This window comes from Mobula hypostoma, chromosome 10 (genome assembly GCF_963921235.1).
Source record: "Mobula hypostoma chromosome 10, sMobHyp1.1, whole genome shotgun sequence".
NCBI classification, from domain to species: domain Eukaryota; kingdom Metazoa; phylum Chordata; class Chondrichthyes; order Myliobatiformes; family Myliobatidae; genus Mobula; species Mobula hypostoma.
In genome coordinates, this window is record NC_086106.1 from 123,137,903 (window position 1) to 123,163,142 (window position 25,240).

Sequence of the window (25,240 nt, forward strand, 5' to 3'; positions counted from 1 at the left end):
CACCTTCTTCTTGATTGTGCATCGCTCTCTTTCACCAGATATTAGACTAAAATTCATTACCACTGTTTTTACTTATAATTCTGTTTGGCACTTGATTTTTCCAGTGTGTGTAATCAAATTAAGTTAAACTGCTGCAAGACCCTGTAATATGTTGGATTGTTTCTGGCATTGCTTGTCATTTCCTGCATTTATCATCTTAAATTTGTTGGCCAGTGTTATTCTATATTAGTGATGTTTTTTGTGTTAATTTCCTGGTCCTTTATTGACAGAAGCAACCCTTCATTCTGGGAAGAGATCTCCAAGTCCATGCTAGCGTTCAAGTGTACATAATGTGTGACAGCGCATCTTACTTTTCTATGTAAATTTTCCACATCAGATAAGGACCAAGATATTATGCCAAAAGAATATGTTAAAATATGTTTTGTGAAAGCATTCATTTCTTTTGTTATATTTTTATTATTTATTTCTGTTTGGCAGATTTCCTTGAGCATTGAAGTAAATTCTATCAAAAGGTTTCCCTTTATTGTACTATGATCTATTATTGTACTATGACCCCAGATACTTACCTGTTTCATATTCATTCACCAGTTGTATCCTGCTGCTCTGTTTTATATTCAACTAGCTCTATTGCAACTTTCTTTATCTTTAATGTACTAAATTTATCTGGTTCCAAGTTTGCATTTGTATTTTTCAAAACTATATCTACTAATTGCTTTAGCTTTACTGATGGAGAGTAAAACTTCTTAGCTTTACTGATGGAGAATAAAACTTCAAATTGTCCACGTTTAAAAGCTGCTTTAAGGTGTAATCCATCTTCTCTTTGATATGATACTTCTTTTCATGTGATTCAGTAATTTAGAGAATGGGTTGAAAGCTGGACAAAGCCATAGTCAGCTCAAAGAATAACCCTGAAAATACCTCATTTTATTTTGTTAATGGTGGTTGTTCTTTTTAGGTTGTTATTAGATGGGGTTTTTATAGTATGCCAAAGATTCATCAGATGTTGTGAGAATTTCACAAATATTGGGTGTGTTTTATACATATTAAGAACTTCTGTAAAACATAAATGTTGGACGTAAACATATGCTTTTCCACAGAGCTTGATTTAGAATGGCAGCATCTATTATCTGTCGGTTTTTATGTCCTTTCATACCCCTGCTGTATCCTTTCATTGTTTGGAATGGCTCCATTGATGAAGTTTGTTGTGCTTGCTTGTTTATTCTTTAATATGACATTGAGTTGGTTATTATGAGTTCTCCAATGTAATAATGAATCATTTGTAATATTTTTTGTCAGACTCTGATTTTCCTACTGGATCGGTCTTGTGTACAGTATTTTTTTTTAAGAGCTTCTATTAACCATGAATGTGGGACTGAATCAAATGCTTTTCCACTGAGCTTTATTTAGAATTACAGAATCTATTATCAGTTGGTCTTTACATCCTTTCATACCCTGACAGCATCCTTTCTGCCGTTCTGTAAGTATATTGTGGTTATCTAAGTGAGTGGTTATTAGTTGCAAGATGCATGATGTTACAAGTTTATATGTAAATAAAAAAAAGTAATGGGACGAAATTTTGAAGAGTCATTTGAGATTTTTCCTTCAGTTAAAATATTGTTTTACTTTCTGTCAAAACTTTGAGCTCTTTTCCAGGATTTTTAAGCAAATTGTTGAAATGTATCAATTGGTACAGTTGAAGGCAAGTGAATTTTTATACATTGATTATGAATCTTATCACTGCCAGTACTTTTCCAGTTCATATTTTTATTAGTTCTTTTAGCCTATCCATTGTAATTTCGAGTGTCTGTATGTCTTAAATTGTGTGAGTGCATTCTTCCTCTTCTCTAATTCAGCTTGCTCATTGATTGATCATTATCCCATTTCAGATATTAGACCAAAAGTTCATTATCTCTCTGTTTGTTGGTAATTCTGTACTAGGGCTGTTAAAATTTTGGTGTATTGAATTTAGTTTAAATATTCTATATAAACCTTTTTCATCATTCCTGGACTGATAATTTTGTTTTCTTTATCTGGCGCATTTCATGTATCTATTTAATCTGGTGTTGTATGAATCAACTTTTTGTTTTAGTGTGTCTATAAATTCTACAATGCTTTTGTAATGCTGATCATATCTTGTATGGACCATACATTTGCTGTGTATTACCTTAGCTTATCTCTCAACTTTCTTGCTCAAGTTACCCATTTTATACTGTATTAGGTGGGTTATTTCTTAAGTTTTCAATTTTGTTTCATTAATGTCTTCTGCTATTTTGGTGCTGTCATTTGATTGATCATTATTCATTACTATTATTGTTATTGTATTTTATTTCTATTTTTTCTCTGTTCAAGCTGGTAAAACCTGAGGTAGGGGCATAGCCAAGCACACTCATTTCTCAATGGTTAAGTTCTAGTTGTGTTTAGTATTGTGGCTTTCTTGATATTGAAATAAATAATACTGCATGGACCTAATTGTTTAATGCCATGGTGCAGTTAGTTTAGGATGAAACCAGCTGTACATATTACTATTGAGAAAATGTATAGACAGTACATGTTCCTCAGTCTTTCACTTTCTTATAATTCAGCACATTTTTGGTGTTTTCCCTTATTACTGTACGTTATGAGTGTTTGGAATGTCCATATCTATGAATTAGCTTGTTCTTGTTTGTTTATTCTTTAATATTACATCAGGAGGGTGAGTATGGATTCTCCAATGTAGCAATGGATCAGTCATAATATAATTTGTAGGACCCTGCCTCTAGAACTGGATCAATCTTGTATTTATAATAACATATGGAGCCTTTTATGAGTTTGTATTTTAATGCATGACTTTATTGATTTGATGTTTGCTTCTTGATTGTCCCTATATAAGGAATCAGATTCAGTTAAACTGCTGGAGGAAACTCTAATATGTTGGGGTTTTTTTTTTCTGGATTTGCTAGGCATTTTCTGCATTTATCATCTTCAATTTGTTGGCATTTTATTATTTACTTTCGATCATTTTTTGTGTTAACAACCTCGTCCTGTATTCCCAGGTGGAAGTCCTCTGTTTCTGGGAAGAGGTCTCCAGCTCTGAGCCAGGCTTTGCTTCCTTGCCAACATCTAGTATGCTCAGATCATGGGGATGCTTTCCATGGAGGATCATGCTCTTCCATTTGTTAACTTTTTCTTCCGCACTGATAATTTTTTTCATTTTTCTGGATTGTGTTTTCATTCATGTTCAGGTGTGTGTACTACTTATCAGAGTTATATTTGCACAAATGGATTGTTGAATCCTGTTTTTGTTGATGAAAGTATATTCTTAGAAGCTTTATCTGACTTTTGTAAATTTTTTATGCCAGTTATTCCTCTTCCTCCTCCTGTACCTGGTAATGTTAAACTAAGCATGCTTGTGTTTATTTTGTGTTTTCTAAACTTTGTTGTTTCAGTTCTTACTTTGTAAATTTTCCAGATTTGATTCAGACCAAGATATTATTCCAAAAGAATACGTCAATGTGAGTATTGCAAAAGTGTTTATTGCCTTTGTTATGTTGTTACTCTTGAGCTGTGGCTGATTTCTGAAGCCAAAGTAATTTTTATCAGAAATTTTCCCTTTATCACATTATGAAGTATTTTCTTTGTTTTTCATATCTCAGATACTTACTTGTTTGATATTCATCCACCACTTGAATCCTGTTGCTTTGTTTTATATTCTGTTGGCTCTATTGCAACTTTCTTTATCTTTAATGTACTGAATTTATCTAGTCCCAAATTCATGATTATATCTTTAGAAAATATTTCTACTATTTTAATTAATTTCCTTAGCTTTACTAATGAAGGAGCATACAATTTCACATTGTCCACGTATACAATGTGTGTTAAGATCTAATTGGGTGTACTTTTTATACATATATATAATTCTAATCGGGTTTTTATACATAATCTAATTATATATAAAAACTACAACCGATTAGAATATATATTAAAAAAAGAGCTTCTATTAACCATGCATGTCGGACCTAAACAAATGCTTTACTGCTGGGCTTGACTTAGAATTACAGAATCCAACATAATTTGGTCTTTATGCACACATTCTTTCTCTCACTCTCCTTTTTCTCCCTCTGTCCCTCTGAATATACCTTTTGCCCATCCTCTGGGTCACCCCCCCTTTGTCTTTCTTCCCAGACCTCCTGTCCCATGATCCTCTCGTATCCCCTTTTGCCTATCACCTGTCCAGCTCTCGGCTCTATCCCTCCCCCTCCTGTCTTCTCCTATCATTTTGGATCTCCCCCTCCCCCTCCAACTTTCAAATCCCTTACTCACTCTTCCTTCAGTTAGTCCTGACGAAGGGTCTCGGCCTGAAACGTCGACTGCACCTCTTCCTACAGATGCTGCTTGGCCTGCTGCGTTCACCAGCAACTTTGATGTGTGTTGCTTGAATTTCCAGCATCTGCAGAATTCCTGTTGTTTTAATTTGGTCTTTACATCCTTTCATACCATTACAGCAATTTCAACTCTCTGTAAGTATATCAATGTTTTCTAAGTGAGTCGTGATTAGCTGCAAGATGCATTATGTTACAATTTTATATACAGTTTATAAAAAAAAAAGTAATAAAAGTAATTGGACAGTATTTTGAGTCCTTTGTGATTTCTTGTTGAGGTAACATACTGTTCTACCATCTGTCAAAATCTCGGGCACTGCATCAGGATTTTTAAGAAAGTTGTTGATGTATCGATAGGTACTGATGAAGGTAATTAAATTTTTATGCCAATAATTATAAATATTATTACTGCTGGTACTTTTCCTGTTGTGGGTGTTTTTATAACCATTTTTAGCATATGATTGTGCCTATTGACTTAACCCCCTGCTGGATGCGGTAATGTGTTGGATTGTTTCTGATTTAACTGGGTATTTTCTGCATTACCTTGAATTTGGGATGCTGTCCATTCATCTTTCATTCATATTAATTCTTTCATATTATATCAGGACAGTTATTATGGATTCTCCTATATAATAATGGATCAGTCATAACGCAATTTGTAGGACTTTGATTCTACCTTTGATGTTCTTCCTTTAATTTCCAGACCGGATTCAGATCAAGATACTTTGCCAAATGACTAGGTTAATATTGGTAGAGCAAAAGTGCATTTGTTATATTTTTATTATTGAGCTCTGTTTGGCTGATTTTCTTAAGCCTCGAAGTAAATTCTGTCAAAATGTTTATGTTGCAATGGAATGGGGCGAGCCCGAACGCAAGACACAGACACACAAGTAGAGTAAGCTAAATTATTTGTTAACGGTTACAGAGAAGGCCGGCGAGCGAGGATGAGGCAGAGGAAAGCCAAGGGACAAGGAAGGCATTACTGGTGATCGAACCCGGGTTGCTACAGTGGGAACGCAATGTTAAATCACCGAGCCAACGGAGAGTGTAGGCAGGCAGCGGAACGAGACAGAGCAGGGATGCAGACCAGTGTGCGAGCGTGGCTTGAGGAGAACAGCAGGCGGAAGGATGAACGGAAAGACAGGCGGCATGCAATGTTCCGATTAACATGGAGAGACAGAATTAATACAGGCAAACAGTGCAGAAACAGAACTTGGAATACACAGTTCTTAGAGGTCGAGAGACAGGGTGAACACTGGAAAACAGTGTAGGAACAGAACTTAGAGTACACAATTCTAGGCGATCGAGAGACAGGGTTAACACAGGCAAACAGCGCGGAAACAGAACTTAGAATACACAATTCTAAGCAGTCGAGAGACCGAATGAACACAAGCAAACAGCATGGAAACAAAACTTCGAATGCAAAATTCTAAGCAGTCCAGAGACAGAATTAACACAGGCAAACAGCGCGGTTGAACGGAGCTGCAGGAGGCAGGCAAAACTTTTCTAGACATGGAGCGTTACATGGAAAGGCAAACAGCAGACAATACTTTTTGTGACACAAGGCGTTTCTGGAGCTGTACGGCAAACAGGACAGAGGCGGCAGGCAACACTGATCTTAACATGGAGCATGACGTGGAAATGCAAACGGAAGACAATACTTTTCGTGACACAGGGCGTTGCTGGAGCTGAACAGCAAACAGGAGTCAGGTGGCAGGCAAAACTTATCTTGACATGGAGTGTAGGAAGGCCAAGCAGACATAACTTTTTTTAACACGGAGAGATGGAGTTACAAAGCTAAATGGTACAGAAGTAAAACTTAGAATACGTCTCTTGACATGGAGAGACAGTTTCACAGGGGAACCTTGGTACTGAAGTTAAATTCAGAATACACCATTCTGAGCTGTTGGGAACGTGAATTACCGCACTGACTGAAGCAATAGTCTGGCAACAAGTGGATGCAAAGCCAGGGATTTCATGCAGCATGTTTAGAAGAGGGTCAGGTGCCCAGGAGAATACAGGGAGAAAGGAATATGGATAATTAGAGGAATTACCGGTCGGGACCATGACTGTTTACCTTTATTGCACAATGATATATTTTCTTGTTTATATCCCAGATACTTCCATGTTTCGTATTCATTGACCAGTTGTATGATGCCCTGCTGCTCTGTTTTATCTTGTACCAGTGTTTATAGCACCTTTCTCTATGTTTAATATTGTGCACTTACCTAGTCCAAAATTCATGTTTTTATCTTTAGAAAATATTTCTACTATTTGAATTAATTGCATTAACTTTACTGATGAAGGAGCTTATAATTTCAAATCATCCATTTTTAGAGGGTGTGTATCAAGGTATCAATCATTATGACAGAAGGCTGATTGTTTAAGTAATCAGATTGAGTGAAGCTGATGCAGAAGCCTGTAATGTGATGGATTGCTTCTGGTGTCTCTTGGTGTTTCTGCATTTACCGTCTTGAATTTGTTGGTCTTTTATTATGTATTTTTGATCATTTTTTGGCTAGCTACCAGGTCCTGTATTACCTGAAGGAACCCCTTGGTTTATGGGAAATAGTATTGAGCTCTGGCAGATTTTCTAAAGCCTTGATGTACAGTAAATTATTTTAAAAGTTTTCCTTTTATGGCGATTTGATCAAATTTCATGGGTTTTTGGTATTCCCGAACTTGTGTTTTATATTCATTCATTGATTGTATTGTATCCTGCTGCTCTGTTTTATACTTTATTAGATCTAATACACCTTTCTAAGTATTTAATGTACTGTAGCTATGTAGTCTAAAGTTCATGTTTCTATCTGTAGAATATAGTTCTACTATTTGAATTAATTGGTTTTTCTGTATTAAAGAAGGAGCATATATTTTGAATTCGTCCATGTCTAGAAGCTGTGTCAAGGTGTAGTTCATTCTGTTGTGGCTGATTTAAGACCCTATCTTTGTCCGATTCAGTAAGTTAGGCAGTGAATTTAAAGCTAGACAAAACCAGAGGGGACTTGATGAGTCACCTTGGACGATGTCTTTGTTTATTTTGTTAAGGGTAGGTATGGTTTTATCATTGCTAATACATAAGTTAATTATAGTAAGCCAATACTTCTTTGTCAGAATCTTAGCTCAATGCTTGCAGGAATTTCATAAATATTGTGGGTAGTTTATTAACATGAGTGTGGGTCATAATCAAATGATTTTTGATAGTCAATATAACATAAAAGACATCTGCTTTTCCTCCAGGCTCGATTTAGAGTTACAGAGTCGATTATCAGTTGTTTTTACATCGTTTCCTACACTTACAGCAGCCTTTCAGCTCTTCCGTAAGCATATTGTGGTTAAACGAGTGGTGATTAGTTGAAGATGCACAATGTTATAATTTTGTCTATATTTTGTAAACAATTATTAGGATGATATTTTGATAGTTCATCTGTGATTTCTCTTTTAGGTACAATGCCTAAGAGATGTGTTTTACCGTTGGTCAAAAATTCAGGCACTTTTTCAGGATTTTTAAGTAAATTGTTGATATGTATCAATGGGTATGGATGAAGCAAGTAAATTTTTATGTGAATATTTATGAATTTTATCACTGCTGGTACTTTCCCAGTTGTGAGTTTTTTATGACTGCTTTTAGCATATCTGTTGTAACTCAAGGAGGTTGTATGTCTTAAACTGTGGGAACTTGTTCTTTCTCCTCCCTTATCCAACTTGCTTCTTGATTGTGCAATGCCCTGTTTGACCAGATATTACACCAAAGGTTTATTATCTCTGAGTTTGTTAGTTATTCTGTGCTGGGGTTCGTAAAATTTAATGTGTATTGAATTTGGTTTAAATACTCTTTATGATGTATAGACCTAATTGTTTAATGCTATTGTGTGGCGAATTTGGGATGTAGCCAGCTGGAGATATTACGATTGGGAAAATGTATACACTGTTCATATTCCATAGTCTTTGAACTTCCTTTTACTTCACCATATTTCTGATATTGTCCCTTGTTGCTGTAAATGTTATGTGTGTTTGCAAAGGCTGTATGTATTAAGTAACACGTTCTGCCTTGTTTACTCTTTAATAATATCTCAGGAAGGATTGTCCTATGTAATAATGGATCAGTCATAATATGATTTGTACGACTTATTCTAAATCTACATCAGTCGTGTTTTTTTTAGATTATGAAGACACGCAGTCCTCTTTTATTGTTTTAGAGTTTACTTTATGTATATATTCTTTGTCATGCTGCGAAACGTTGAGCTGCTAAACTGTGTTTCATTGCTCCACAACAATGATAATAAAGATATTTTCAAATTTTCAAATTTAATTTAGTAATGCATGCATTAAGAAATGATACAGTATTTCCTCCGGTGTGATATCACAAAACACAGGACAGACCAGGACTAAAAAAAACTAACAAAATCACATAATTATAACATATAGTTACAAAAGTGCAACAATACCATAACTTGATGAAGAAGTCCATGAGCACAGTAAAAGTTCAAAGTCTCTCAAATGTCCCACATCTCACGCAGACGGGAGAAGGAAGAAAAACTCTCCCTGCCATACCTGACCACGGTCTGACTCTGAGTCATCCGAAAACTTCGAGCTCTGATCAGCTCTCCGACACTGAGTACTGAGTGCCATCTCTATCCGAGCGATTCGACCTCCATCTCGTTCACGAACAGCAGGCAAAGCCAGGGATTTTGAGGCCTTCCCTCCGAAAGATTCCCGACCATGCAGTAACGACAGCAGCAAACGAGCGTTTCAGAAATTTTTCCAGATGTTCCTCTGTGCTTTCACATCCGTCTCCATCAAATCAGAATTGTCCACGGCCACTATTTAATGGATACGATATCATTTTTCACCGGAGGGCTGCGAACGCGCGGCGCGCTGCTTTCTCTTCTCCTGCCGTTGACCTTCCTGTTATAGTGAGTACCTTTTATGAGTTTGTATCTTAAAGCATTGATGTTTGCTAATTGATTGTTCCTACATTTCGTCATTTGGCGTTTGTTGGTCTTTTCTAAGATCAGTAATTTTTCGGTAAAGAACTCAAGCTTGTAAGACCTGAGGTTGAGGCATAGACCAGCACATTCATTTCTCAATTGGTAGGAATATTCATTTGGACTATTCTAGTGGTATTTAGCATTGTGGCTTTCTGGAGATTTACATAAATATTGCTGTGTAGGCCTAATTGTTTAATGCTGTTGTATAGTGACCTTGGGATGATACCAGTTGTAGATATTGCTATTGGGACAATGTATATCCAGTTCACGTTCCATAGTCTGTCAAGTTTCTCTTTTAATTCAGCATATTTCTGGTGTTTTCACTTTCTGATTTCCAATTGGTATGACTAAAAGTAAATTGTAATACTATATCGAGACGGTTATGGATTATCTTATCTGTAATAATGGATCTGTTGTAATATAATTTAAAAGTTAATAGACTCTAAAACTGAATCAGGCTTGCATTTAAAGTAAGGAATTATGTATTTTATGCGTTTATGTTTTAAAGCAGGCTATTGCACTGATAATTTTTTTTCATTTTTCTGGATTGTGCTTTCATTCAAGTTCAGGTGTTTGTACTTCTTATCAGAATTATATTTGCGCAAATGGAGTGTTGAATCCTGTTTTTGTTGATGAAAATATATCCTCAGAAGCTTTATCTGACTGTTGTGTAAATTTTTTATGCCAGTTATTGCTCTTCCTCCTTCTGTACCTGGTAATGTTAAACTAAGCATGCTTGTGTTTATTTTGTGTTTTCTAAAATTTGTTATCTCAGTTCATGCTTCGTAAATTTTCTAGTTTGAATTCAGACCAAGATATTATTCCAAAAGAATATGTCAATATGGCTATCGCAAAAGTGCATGTTGCCTTTGTTATATTGTTACTATTGAGTTCTGGCTAATTTTCTCAAGCGAAAGTAATTTCTATCAGAAGTTTTCCCTTTATCGCATTATGAAGTATTTTCTTTGTTTTAGACCTCGGATGCTATGTTTGATATTCATCCACCACTTGTATCCTGTTGCTTTGTTTTGTATTCTGTTGGCTTTATTGCAACTTTCTTTATCTTTAATGTACTGAACCTATCTAGTCCCAAATTCAAGATATTATCTTTAGAAAATATTTCTACTATTTTAATTAATTTCTTTAGCTTTACTAATAAGGGAGCATATAATTTCACATTGTCCACGTATAGAAGGTGTGCTAAGATATAATTTGTTTTGTTCTCTCTGATTTGGTACCCTATTTTCATCTGATTCCGTAGAGTGTGGGTTGAAACCCAGGGAAAGCCACAGTGGGTTGGAGAATCAACCTGAAAAATGCCTCGTTTTATTTTGATAGTGTAGGTAATAGACAGTGTTTTTGTAGTATGCCAATGCTTCATCAGATGACATAAGAATTCCACAGTTATTGGGTGTAGTTTATATATATTTATATATATAATCCTCATTTGTTGTCATTTAGTAATGCATGCATTAAGAAATGATACAATTTGTTCCTCCAGAATGATATCACGGAAACACAAGACAAACCAAGACTAAAAAAACTGACAAAAACTGCATAATTATAATATATAGTACAACAGTGCAAGCAATACTGTAATTTAATAGAAGAGGGCATGGTAAAGCAAGTCTCAAAGTCTCTCGAAAGTCCCATCATCTCGCGCGGACGGTTGAAGGCAGAAAACTCTTCCTGCCATGAGCTTCCAGCGCTGCAAACTTGCCAATGAAGCACCCGACCACAGTCCGACTCCGAGTCCGTCTGAAAACTTTGAGCCTCTGGCCAGCTCTCCAGCACCGAGCACCAGCTCTGCCGAGTACTTCGACCCCGGCCCCAGCAACAGGTAATAGGGAAAGCCGAGGATTTGGGGCCTTCCCCTCCGGAGATTCTGGATCGCACAGTAGCAGCGGCAACGAAGCAGGCATATCAGAAGTTTCTCCAGATAGTCCTCCGTGCTTCTCACAGCTGTCTGCATCAAATCAGGATTGTGCACTTCATCCTACTTCACAGATACGATATCAATTGGGAGCGGCCGCGCGCGCTGTGTTGCGGTGCCATCTTCTCCTCCCCTCCAAACCTAATTTAGTCTTTACATTCTTTCATACCATTACAGTAATTTCAACTCTTCTGTAAGTATATTAATGATTTCTAAGTGAGTGGTGATTAGCTGCAAGATGCATTATGTTACAATTTTATATATAGTTTGTAAAAACAACAAGTAATAGGACAGTATTTTGAGTCTTTTGTGACTTCTCATTGAGGCGACATACTGTTCTACCTGATGTCAAAACTTCGTGCACTCCTTCAGGATTTTTAAGAAAATTGTTGTCGTATCGATAGGTACTGATGAAGGTAATTACATTTTTGTACCAATAATTATGAATATTACTACTGCTGGTACTTCTCCTGTTGCGGGTATTTTTTATAACCACTTTCAGCATATCCATTTTAACTTCAGGTGTTTTGCCTGTCTTAAATTGTGTAAATGTGTTCTTCTTCCTCCTTAATCTAGGTTGCTCCTTAATTCTGCATCACCCTGTTTGATGAGATATTAGACTAAAAGTTCAATCTCTGAGCTGGTTGGTAATTCTGTTGCAGGGTTGGTAAAATTTTGGTGCATTGAATCTAATTTAAATATCCTTTTTAAACCTTTTTCATCCTTCCTTAACTGATAATACTATTTTCTATATCTGGAGCGTTTCATGTATCCATTCAGAATGGCTTTGAATGCATCAACGTTTTGTTTTAGTGTATCTGTAAACTCTAAAATGCTTTTTCTAACGCTGATCTTGTGTGGACTTTATATTTCCTTAGTATTTCTTTAGTATATCTCTTAACTTTCTTGCTCATGTTATCCATTTTATTCTTCATTAGGGGGGTTATTCGTGCTGTTAAGTTTTCAATTTTCTTTTGTTAATGTCTTCAGCGATTTTGGTGTTCTTATTTCATTCATCATTATTCATTACTATTACCATTATTGTATTTTTATTTTTTCTCTGCTCAAGCTGGTAAAATCTAAGGTATGAACATTTCTCAATTGGTAAGTACTTTTGGACTATTCTCATGGTGTTTAGTATTGTGGATGCCTTGAGATTTACAGAAATAATGCTGTACAAGACTAATTGTTTAATGTTGTAGTGTAGTAACTTGTGTATGAAACCAATTGTAGATATTGTAATATGTATACACTGTTCATGTTGCATTGCTTTTCAATTTCATCTTTTAACTCAGCACACTTTTGGTGTTTTTCCCTTATTGCTGCGCGTTGTGTTTATTTGGAGCAGCTACGTTGATTAGGTAAGTTCTTGCTTGTTTATTCTTTAATATTGCATTGGGACAGTTATTATGGATTCTTAGATGTAATATTGCATCAGTCAGAATATAATCTGATGCTATGACTGGATCAGTCTTCCTTGTCAACATCCAGACTGCTCAGATCATGGGGAACTCTTCCATGTCGGGTCATGTTCTTCCTTTGATTTACTTTTTCTTCTGTGGTGATAACTTCTTCATTTTTCTGGGTTCTGCTTTAGTTTAAGTTTAGTGGTGTGTTCTTATCAGAAATACATACACACATGTGGAGTGCTGAATCCTGTTTTCATTGATTAAATACATCCTTAGAAGTTTTATCTCACTCGTGTAAATTTTTTATGTCTGTTATTCCACTTTTTTTTAACCTTGTGTATCTGGTATCGTTAATCTAATTACGTTCATGTTTATAGGGAGTATTCTCAAATTTGTCATTTCACTTCTTACTTTGCTTTGTAAGTTTTCCAGAACCGGATTTAGACCAAGATACTTTGCCAAAAGACTAGTTTAATAAGGGTAGAGCAAAAGTTGTTTATTGCCTTTGTTATATTTTTACTATTGAGCCCTTTTTGGCAGATTTTCCTAAGCCTTGAAGTCAATTCTGTCAAAAAGTTTATGTTGCAATGGAACGGGGCTACCCCAAACGCAGGACACAGACACGGAGGTAGAGTAATCTAAAGTATTTAACGCTTACAGGGAAGGCTGAGGCTCGAGGGATAGGCAGAGGAAAACCGAGGAGCGAGGAAGGCTTGACTGGGGTTCGAACCCGGGTTGCTACAGTGGGAACGCGACATTAAACGACTGAGCCAACAGAGAGTGTAGGCAGGCGGCAGAACGAGGCAGAGCAGGTATGCAGAGCAGGGCCCGAGCGTGGCTTGAGGAGAACAGCAGGCGGAAGGATGAACGGGAAGACAGGCGGTATGCAATGCTCCTATTAGCACGGAGAGACATAATTAACACAGGCAAACAGCGTGGAAGCAGAACTTGGAATGCACAATTCTTAGAGGTCGTGAGACAGAGTTAACACTGGAAAACCGCGTTGGAACAAAACATAGAATACACAATTCTAAGTGGTCAAGAGACAAGAGTTAACACTGGAAAACAGTGTGGGAACAGAACTTAGATTACACAATTCTAAGCGGTCGAGAGACAGAATTAACACAGGCAAACAGCGTGGGTGAATGGAGGAGCCGGAGGTCGGCAAAACTTTTCTAGACATGGAATGTTACATGGAAAGGCAAATGGCAGACAATACTATTCATGACACAGGGCGTTGCTGGAGCTGGACGGGAAACAGGAGACAGGCGGCAGGCAAAACTTATCTTAACGCGGAGAGATGGAGTTACACAGTAAACCTTGGTACAGAAGTTAGAACTTAGAGTACTTATCTTGACGCAGAGAGACAGAGTTACCTCGGTACTGAAGTTAAACTCGGATTGCACCATTCTACGCGGCTGGGAATGTGAATTACTGCACCGACTGTAGCAACGGTCTGGCAACAAGTGGATGCAAAGCTGGGGTTTTTATGCAGCAGGTTTAGAAGAGGATTAGGTGCTGCAATCAAGGAGTCCAGGAGAACATGGGTAAAAAGGGAATTAGGATAACAAGAGGAATTAATGGTCGGGACCGTGACAGTTTACCTTCATTGCACAATGATTTATTTTCTTGTGTATGTCCCAGATACTTCCATGTTTCATATTCATTGACCAGTTGTATGATGCCCTGCTGCTCTGTTTTATCTTCTGCTAGCGTTATAGCACCTTTGTCTATGTTTAATGTTCTGCACTTACCTAGTCCAAAGTTCATGTTTGTATCCTTAGAAAATATTTCTGCTATTTGAATTAAGGATACAGATCTAGAGAAAACAATACTCTGCACAGAAGAAACCCTGGAAAAATCCTTGGTTGATATCGATGAAGGTGTTTGTTGTTTTTTGGTTGTTTATGGATAGGTAGTTGATAGGTATCTATAAACAACCAAAGAAGAACAAACACCTTCATCGAAATAAACCAAGGATTTTTCCAGGGTGGCTTCAGTGCCCAGTATGGCTTTCTCTAGATTTAATCCAACTCTCTAATTTAGTTGATAGGTGGACCTGACTGGTGGTGTAATGGCATGAGTGCCGGACTTCGGGACGAATGGCCCCGATTTTGAATGCAGCCGGCTTCCCTGCATGCTTTCCATCCGTGCTGTGTTACGAGCTGGTGATCTCTTTGGGAACTCACCCGGCACAAGGCAGTGGCAAACCATTGCTGTACCTTGCCTCATACGTGGTTCCCCACTACGTCACATAGGCGTAGAGGGAAATCGTCCGCTAGCTGGAGAAACTCTGAATGCAATGTACCTTGCCTTTAGTTGATAGGTAAGGTTGCGGGTTGGAGACACATCTCTACCAAACGTGGTGTCAGGCACTCCTTCCCTCCATTAGCCTGCAGATCACCCTTGAGCAAGGTGTAGCACCTGCTTAGCCCCCCTGAGTAGGATCATGTGAAGCCATGGGATCAGGTGGTGGATGGTCCTATCAGCAGCTGGTGAATATCACAAGTCCTGGTTATGCAACCAATGACTCAAGGCTGACAATCTCCAAAGAGAATTGAAAATGGCCAGGGTCACGCATCTTGTAAAGACACTGTCAAGAAGAAGGCAATGGCAAACCAGTTCTTCAAAAAATTTGCCAAGAACAATTATGGTCAAGTCCATGTTCACCTATGTCATACCACACGGCACATAATGATGATTTTCAAACACCAATGCTTTTTCAAGATTGATTTCGAAATATATTTATTATTATCAAAGGATGTATGCAATATACAACCCTGAGATTCAGCATTCCACAGACAGCCACAAAACAAAGAAAACAATGCAACCCATTCGATGAAAAGCAACTCCCCCCCAGGAAGACACAAATAAAGAACAAATTTTGAATTGCCAAAAAGAACGAGCCAAAACACAGAACATGAGACACCAAAATCGAAGAGTCCAGGCATACTCAGTTCAGCTCAGTTCAGTCTAGCCCTTTGTTATTCATTATCTGCAGGCTGGCGTGATGAAAAACCACCCAAAATATCGGCAAAAAAAGGAAACCAGAAACAGATTATAACATGAACTACAGAATCCTATCTACAAATCCTGTTGATTATCCTTGCCAAAGACTCAGGACTCCAGCTCAGTCTCCAACAGTGTCAAGTGAGAGGGAGAGAGAGACCATTTGAAAGCAGGGACCTTCCTTTGGGAGCAGCGAGGAACAGACTGTCACAAGCAGCCTCCTTCCTCTAGCAGCAGCAAGCGAGAGGCTGGTAGTCGATGCGGACCACCCACTCACCCTGTGCTCTCACGTCAATGACTTCAATCTTCCTCAGCAATTTAATCATCGAGATCAGTGAGAAATGGAGTCGATCATCTGCTTGATGATTAAAGCACTGAGACCGCTTCTCCTGGTTTCCTGGCTTGGAGGCCATTGAGCAGTTGTATTATGCCGTGACTTTGGGATGTAATCAATTCTAAATATTACTGTTGGGGCAATGTGTACCGTGTTCACATTCCATACTCTTTCAATCTCCTCTTTTAATACAGCATACTTCTGATGTTTTTCACTTCCTGATTTTCTTGTGTTCTGTGTGTCTGGTATGGCTATAAGTAAATTGCTTTTGCTTCTTTATCCTGTAGTATTATATCTAGACTGTTACTATGGATTGTCCTATCTGTAATAACGGATTGGTTGTAATATTATTTGCAGGACACTAACTCTAAAACTGGATCAGGTTTGCATTGATAATCATATATGGTGTATTTTATGAGTTTATATTATAAACCAAGATTTTGGTGAATGATGTTTGCCAGTTGATTAAGTAATCAGATTGAGTGAAACTGATGCAGAAGCCTGTAATGTGATGGGTTGCTTCTGGTGTTTCTGGTGTCTTGGTGTTTCTGCATTTACCGTCTTGAATTTGTTGGTCTTTTATTATGTGTTTTTGATCATTTTTTGGCTAGCCAACAGGTCCTGTATTGCCTGAAGGAACCCCCCGGTTTCTGGGAAATAGTTTTGAGCTCTGGCAGATTTTCTAAAGCCTTGAGGTACAAGCAGTTCTTTTTAAAAATTTTCCTTTTATGACGATTTGATCAAATTTCATGGCTTTTTGGTATTCCAGATACTTGTGTTTCATAGTCATTCATTGATTGTATTGTATCCTGCTGCTCTGTTTTATATTTTATTAGATCTAATGCACCTTTTTATGTACTGTACTTATGTAGTCTAAAGTTCATGTTTCTATCTGTAGAATATAGTTCTACTATTTGAATTAATTGCTTTTTCTGTATTGAAGAAGGAGCATATATTTTCAATTCGTCCATGTCTAGAAGCTGTGTCAAGGTGTAGTTCATTCTGTTGTGGCTGATTTAAGACCCTATCTTTGTCCGATTCAGTAAATTAGGCAGTGAATTTAAAGCTAGACAAAACCAGAGTGGACTTGCTGAGTCACCTTGGACAATGCCTTTGTTTATTTTGTTAAGGGTGGTTATAGTTTTATCATTGTTAATACATAGGTTAATTATAGTAAGCCAATGCTTCATTGCCAGAATCTTAGCTCAATGCTTGTAGGAATTTCATAAATATTGGGTATAGTTTATTAACATGAGTGTGGAACAAAATTGAATGATTTTTGATTGTCAATATAACGTGAAGGTCATCTGCTTTTCCTCCAGGCTCGATTTAGAGTTAGAGTCGATTATCGGTTGTTTTTCCTTTCGTAACTTACAGCAGCCTTTCAACTCTTTAAGTATATTGTGGTTAAAGGAGTGGTGATTAGTTGAAGTTGCACAATGTTATAATTTTGTCTATATTTTGTAAACAATTATTAGGATGATATTTTGATTGTTCATCTGTGATTTGTCTTTTAGGCACAATGCCTAAGAGATATGTTTTACCATTGGTCAAAAATTCATGCACTTTTTCAGGATTTCTAAGTAAATTGTTGATATGTATCAATGGGTATGGATGCAGCAAGTAAATTTTTATATGAATGTTTATGAATTTTGTCACTGCCTGTACTTTCCCAGTTGTGAGTTTTTTATGACTGCTTTTAGCATATCCTTTGTAACTCAGGGAGTTTGCATGTCTTAAACTGTGGGAACTTGTTCTTCATGTGGCAAAATCTGCAAGAATGATCGCGGCTTGAAGATCCACCAAGCGAGGATGAAGTGTTTGGCGGGAGCAGGAGCAGCACAACGCGCAGGTATCCAACCTGGTGAGACGAAGGAGGGGCCAGGCCCGGAGTCACCCAATAGTGCCCGGAACCTCCAAGTATTGCAAACTAATCCCTCAAACATGAAGTCTAACAGGAGGTAGATCAAATGGCCTGCAGCTAACATGACTTCACTGTGGAAGCAGTTTGATGACGATGTTAACCAAATTCTGGAGGCAACGGCAAAGGGAGGGGTTGATAGGAAGCTGCAAACCATGACAACAACTATTGTTAGTATCGCAGTGGAACGGTTCGGAGAAGAGGAGAAGAAGGCTCCGAAACATCTTACTCGAAGAACCAAAGAGCATTGAGGATCCACAACATCAGGCAGGAGATGAAAGTGCTGAAGTCCCAATACAAGGAGGCAGGAGAAGAGGAGCACATTGGCTTGGCCCAGCTGATGTGCATACTACGAAAGAAGATCAGGGTCCTCCGCCGGGCAAAGTGGCATTGGAGGTGGCGTCGTGAAAGGGCTCGAAAACGTGCTGCCTTTATCGCCAACCGTTTCAAGTTCACCAAGGAGTTGCTGGGGGAGAAGCGCAGTGGCAAACTGGCCTGTTCGCAGGAAGACATAGACCAACATCTGAAGAAGATATATAATGATCCTGAAAGAGAGCAGGAGTTGGGAGAGTGCGACATCCTAATAGACCCACCTGAACCAGATGTGCAGTTCGACATGTCAGAGCTGCAGCTAAAGGAAGTGAGAGAGGTCATCTGCAAAGCAAGGGCAAGCTCGGCTCCAGGACCAAGCAACACCTCACACAAAGTGTACAAGAACTGCTCCAAACTCCTGCGTCTGTGGAAGATCCTGAGAATCTTCTGGAGAAGGGGGAAGATCCCAGAACAGTGGAGAGTGGCTGAAGGGGTGTGGATCCCGAAGGAGGAAAATGCCACCCAGGTAGATCAGTTTCGCATCATCTCCCTGCTGTGTGTCCAGGTGAAGATCTTCTTCAGTGCAGTTTCCAACCGGTTGTGCACCTACCTAGCAAAGAACAGCTATATTGATACATTAGTCCAGAAGGGTGGCATTTCAGGGATGCTGGGCTGTCTGGAGCACATCGGTGTGGTGACACAGCTCATCAGGGAGGCCAGAGAGAACAAGGGCAACCTGTCAGTGTTGTGGCTGGACCTGGCAAATACATATGGCTCCATTCCGCACAAGCTGGTGCAGCTCACACTGACCAAATATCACGTCCCCAGAAGAATCAGAGACCTTATCGCTGATTATTACAGCAACTTCAGGATGAGGGTCTCTTCAGGAGCAATTACATCAACCTGGCACAAGGTGGAGATTGGCATCATCACAGGGTGCACTATCTCAGTGGCACTGTTCTCCCTAGCCATGAACATGCTCACTAAGTCTGCTGAACCAGAGTGCAGAGGGCCCAGAATGAAGTCCGCTCAACGGCAACCACCTATCAGGGCATTCATGGATGACCTCACAGTCACCACAGAATCAGTCCCAGGCTGCCGGAGGATTCTGCAAGGGCTCGAAAAGCTGGTGCAGTGGGCCCGGATGCGTTTCAAACCTGCCAAATCAAGATTGATGGTGCTGAGGAAAGGGAAGGTGGAGGACAAGTTCCGTTTCAGCATCACAGGCACAGCCTTCCCAACCATCACAGGAAAGCCAGTCAAGAGCTTAGGCAAAGTTTTTGACAGCTCTTTAAGGGACACAACATCCATTCAGGCAACCTGCACCGAGTTGGATGGCTAGCTGAAATCTGTGGACAAGTCTGGCCTACCTGGGAAGTTTAAAGCCTGGGTGTATCAGCATGGCATTCTTCCCAGAATCCTGTGGCCCCTCCTTGTCTATGCAGTTCCGATCTCGACAGTCGAAATCTTAGAGAGGAGGGTTAGCAACCACCTCAGGAGATGGTTGGGGCTGCCAAAGAGCCTGAGCAGCATCGCACTCTATGGACACCACAACAAACTGCAACTGCCCTTCAAATCCTTGGAGGAGGAATTCAAGGTAACAAGAGCCAGAGAAGTGCTACAGTATAGGGACTCAAGTGACCCGAAGCTGGCTAGAGCAGGGATCCAAGTAAGTACTGGCAGGAAGTGGAGGGCAGAGGAAGCTGTTCAGGAGGCAGAGGCGAGGCTGTGTCACAGGAGGCTGGTGGGAGTGGTCACGCAAGGCTGAGCTGGGCTAGGATCCTTTCCAACTCCCCAAATGGACACCAGAGGGAAGGAAAGGCGTCGTTTAGTTCAGGAGGAGGTGAGGGCAGTAGTGGAGGCGATGAGAGCCTGCAAGGCAGTGGGAATGAAGCAACAGGGAGCTTGGACAAGATGGGAGAATGCGGTTGAGAGGAAAGTGACCTGGGCTGATCTTTGGAAAGCCAAACCACACCGCATCCAATTTCTCATCAAGGCAGTGTACGATGTGCTTCCAAGCCCATCAAACCTGCACACATGGGGCAAGGCAGAGTCATCTGCGTGCCCACTGTGCTCCAAGTGAGGAACCCTGGAGCACATCCTCAGTGGCTGTGCAAGGGCACTTGGTGAGGAACGGTACAGGTGGAGGCATGATCAGGTCCTGAAGACCATCGCTGAAGCCGTCAGTGCAGGGGTTGAGTGGGCGAAACGGTCCCGACCCTCCAAGCAGACCATTGCCTTTGTCAGAGCTGGGGAGCAGCCAATACCTGCCAAAAGGACATCTGCAGGCATTCTGACCTCTGCAAGGGACTGGCAGCTGTTGGTGGACCTCAAAGGGCAGCTGAAGTTCCCCAACCATATCGCAGCCACCACCCTGCGACCAGACATTGTCCTAGTGTCTGAGTCTACTAAGCAAGTGGTGCTGCTGGAGCTGACAGTCCCATGGGAAGATAGCTTGGAGGAGGCCTTTGAAAGGAAGCTCTCCAAGTACGCAGGACTGGTCAGCAACTGTCAGTAGGCTGGATGGAGAACGAAGTGTCTCCCAGTGGAGGTTGGTTGTAGGGGATTCATAGCCCGTTCTTTAGTTAGAGCCTTCAGCATTTTGGGCATCGAGGGAGAGAGGAAGAGGAGAGCCATCCGCAGTACCACCGATGCGGCAGAGAGGGCCTCAAGATGGCTGTGGCTCAAAAGAGGGTAGCCATGGAGTCATAAGTAGCTAGCCATCTGGACACAAGCTAGGGTCTGATCAGCCCCGGCTGGGTCACCTGGAGGAGGTTGTATGATGTTGAAAGACCCGAAACACCCGATGATTCCAGGAACATCACTGAAGATGTGTCCAGAAGCATCAATAGATGTATGTACACAGTTTCTCCTCCGTTAACCAGCTTGCTTCTTGATTGTGCACTGCCCTGTTTGACCAGATATTCCACCAAAGGTTCATTATCTCTGAGTTTGTAGGTTATTCTGTGCTGGGGTTGGTAAAATTTAATGTACATTGAATTTAGTTTAAATACTCTTTATGATGTATAGACCTAATTGTTTAATGCTATTGTGTGGCGAATTTGGGATGTAGCCAGTTGTAGATACTACGATTGGGAAAATGTATACACTGTTCAAATTCCATAGTCTTTGAATTTCCTTTTACTTCACCATATTTCTGATATTTTCCATTGTTACTGTAAATATTATGTGTGTTTGCAAAGGCTATATGTATTAAGTAACATGCTCTTCCTTGTTTACTCTTTAATATTATCTCAGGAGGGATTGTCCTATGTAATAATGGATCAGTCAAATTATGATTTGTACGACTTATTCTAAATCTGGATCAGTCGTGTATTTTTTTAGATTATGAAGACACACTGTCCTCTTTTATTGTCATTTAGTAATGCATGCATTAAGAAATGATACAATATTTCCTCCGGTGTGATATCACAAAACACAGGACAGACCAGGACTAAAAAAAACTAACAAAACCACATAATTATAACATATAGTTACAACAGTGCAACAATACCATAACTTGATGAAGAAGCCCATGAGTACAGTAAAAGTTCAAAGTCTCTCAAATGCCCCACATCTCACGCAGACGGGAGAAGGAAGAAAAACTCTCCCTGCCATTCCCAACCACGGTCTGACTGTGAGTCATCCGAAAACTTCGAGCCCTGATCAGCTCTGCGAGACTGAGTACTGAGCACCATCTCTATCCGAGCAATTCGACCTCCATCTCGGTTGCAAACAGCAGACAAAGCCGGGATTTTGAGGCCTTCCCTCGGAAAGATTCCCGACCACGCAGTAACGACAGCAGCGAACGGGCGTTTCAGAATTTTTTCCAGATGTTCCTCTGTGCTTTCACGTCAGTCTCCATCAAATCAGAATTGTCCGCAGCCCCTATTTAACGGATACGATATCATTTTTTCACTGGAGGGCTGCGCACATGCGGTGCGCTGCTTTCTCTCCTCCCGCCGTTGACCTTCCTTTTATTGTGAGTACCTTTTATGAGTTTGTATCTTAAAGCAATGATTTTTGGTGATTGATGTTTGCTAATTGATTGTTCCTGTGTAAGTAATCAGATTGAGTTAAACTGCTGCAGGATAATGCAGTATGTTGGATTGTTTCAGGTTTCTTTTGGCATTTTCTGCATTTCATCATTTGGCATTTGCTGGTCATTTCTAAGATCAATTTTGTTTTTGTGTAAAGAATTTGGTCTTGTACTGCAAGGTGGAAGCCTCTATTTCAGGGAAGAGATCTCCAAATCTGAGCTAGGCTTTCGACACTTGTCAACATCTAGTCTGCTGAGATCTTTTCCACTGAGGGTCGTGTTCTTCCATTGGTTTAGTTTTTCTTCTGTGATGATAATTTCTTTATTTGTCTGGGTTGTGCTTCATTGTGTGTACGTCTTATCAGAAATACATATCCACACATGGAATGCTGCATCATGTATTTGTGGATGATATTAGATCCTTAGAAGTTTTATCTGATAGTTGTGTAAATGCTTTGTTATTCCTCTTCCTTCTGTTAACCTTGGTAGTGTTAATCTGAGTATGTTCATTTGGTCTTTACATCCTTTCATACCATTACAGTATCCTTTCTGCTCTTCTGTAAATATATTACAGTTATCTAAGTGAGTGTTGATTAGTTGTGAAATGCATAATATTACAATTTTATATATGGTTTCTAAACAAGTGATAGGATGATATTTTGATGGGACATTTGTGATTTCTCCTTCAGTAAGAAATGTGTTTTTACTTCCATCAAAAATTTGGGCACTTTTTCGGGATTCTTAAGAAAATTGTTATGTATTGTGTACAGATGCAGGCAAGTAAGTTTTTTTTTTATGCCAATCATTATGAATATTATCACTGCAGGTTCTTTTCCAGCTTTGGGTAATTTATTATAACTGCTTTTTGCATATTCATTGTAACTTTAGGTGTTTGCATGTCATAAATTGTGTGAGTTCATTATTTTTCCTCCCTCATCCAGCTGGCTCCTTAATCGTGCATTCATCTGTGATTTCTCTTTTACGTACAATGCCTAAGAGATATGTTTTACTGTTGGTCAAAAATTCAAGCACTTATTCAGGATTTTTAAATAAATTGTTGACATGTATCAATGTGTATGGATGAAACAATTAAATTTGTATATGAATCATTCTGAATTTTATCACTGCCGGTACTGTTCCAGTTGTGAGTTTCTTATGACTGCTTTTAGCATATCCATTGTAACTTAAGTTGTTTGCATATCTTAAATTGTGGGAACTTGTTCTTTCTCCTCCCTTATCCAGCTTGCTTCTTGATTGTACAATGCCTTGTTTGACCAAATATCACATCAAAGTTTCATTATCTCTGAGTTTGTTGGTTATCCTGTGCTGGATTTGGTAAAATTTAATGTGCATTGAATTTAGTTTAAATACCCTTTATGGTGTACAGCCCTAATTGTTTAATGGTATTGTGTGGCGCATTTGGGATGAAGCTAGTTGTAGATATTACTACTGGGAATATGTATACACTGTTCATATTACATAGTCTTTGAATTTCCTTATACTTCAGCATATTTCTGGTATTTTTCCCTTGTTACTATAAATGTTATGTGTGTTTGCAGAGGCTATATCTATTAAGTAACATGTCCTTCCTTGTTTAGTCTTTAATATTCTTAGGAAGGATTGTCCTATGTAATAATGGATCAGTCATAATATCTTTTGTACGACTTATTCTAAAACTGGATCAGTCATGTATTTATAGTGAGTACCTTTTATGAATTTGTATCATAAGGCATGATTTTTGGTGATTGATTGTTCCTGTGTAAGTAATCAGATTGAGTTAAAGTGCTGCAGGATAATGCAGTATGTTGGATTGTTTCAGGTTTCTTTTGGCATTTTCTACATTTCATCATCTGTCATTTTTTGGTCTTTTCTAAGATCAGTTCTCTTGTGATAACAACTTGGTCTTATGCTGCAAGATGGAAGCCTCTATTTCAGCGAAGAGGTCTCCAAATCTGAGCCAGGCTTTTGACACTTCCTTGCCAACACCTAGTCTACTCAGATCTCTTCCACTGAGGGTCATGTTCTTCCATTTGTTTACTTTTTCTTCTGTGATGATAATTTCTTTATTAGTCTGGGTTGTGCTTTATGGTGTGTACGTCTTATCAGAAATACATATCAACATATGGAGTGCTGAATCATGTTTTTGTTGATGATAATACATCCTTAGATGTTTTATCTGATTGTTCTGTAAATTCTTTGTTATTCCTCTTCCTTCTCCTAACCTTGGTAGTGTTAATCTGAGTATGTTAATTTGGTCTTTACATCCTTTCATACCCTTACAGCATCCTTTCTGCTCTTCTGTAAGTATATTATGGTTAACTAAGTGAGTGTTGATTAGTTGTGAAATGCATGATGTTACAATTTTATATATAGTTTGTAAACAAGGGATGGGACGATATTTTAATGGTACATTTGTGGTTTCTCCTTCAGTAAGAGATATGTTTTTACTTCCGTTGGAAGTTCGGGCAGTTTTTAAGGATTCTTAAGAAAATTGTTGATATGTATTTCATATAGATGAAGGCAAGTAAGTTTTTTATACCAATCATTATGAATATTATCACTGCCGGTTCTTTTCCAGATTTGGGTATTTTTTTATAATTGTTTTTTGCATATCCATTGTAACTTTAGATGTTTGCATGTCTTTAACTGTGTGAGTGCATTATATTTCCTCCCTCATCCAGCTTGCTCCTTAATTGTGTGTCACCATGTTTGAAAAGATATTAGACCAAAAATTCATTATCTCCTTGTTTGTTGGTAATTCTGAGCTCGGTTGGTAAACTTTTGATACATCGATTTTATTGTAGATATCCTGTCTAAACCTTTTTCATTGTTACTGAACTGATAATACAGTTGTATATATTTGGTGCATTCCTATGTAATCCCTTTGTATTGGGCATCTCTGAAAATGCGGCTCATTAGCCCCTCGCGAACAGC

The 25,240-nt window shown here is 38.9% G+C and overlaps 1 pseudogene; it reads left to right on the plus strand.

Annotated features, from left to right (window-relative positions):
• Positions 1 to 17,801: 17,801 nt before the first annotated feature.
• On the plus strand, positions 17,802 to 20,968 carry LOC134353426 (uncharacterized; annotated as a pseudogene).
• The last annotated feature ends 4,272 nt before the right edge of the window (positions 20,969 to 25,240 follow it).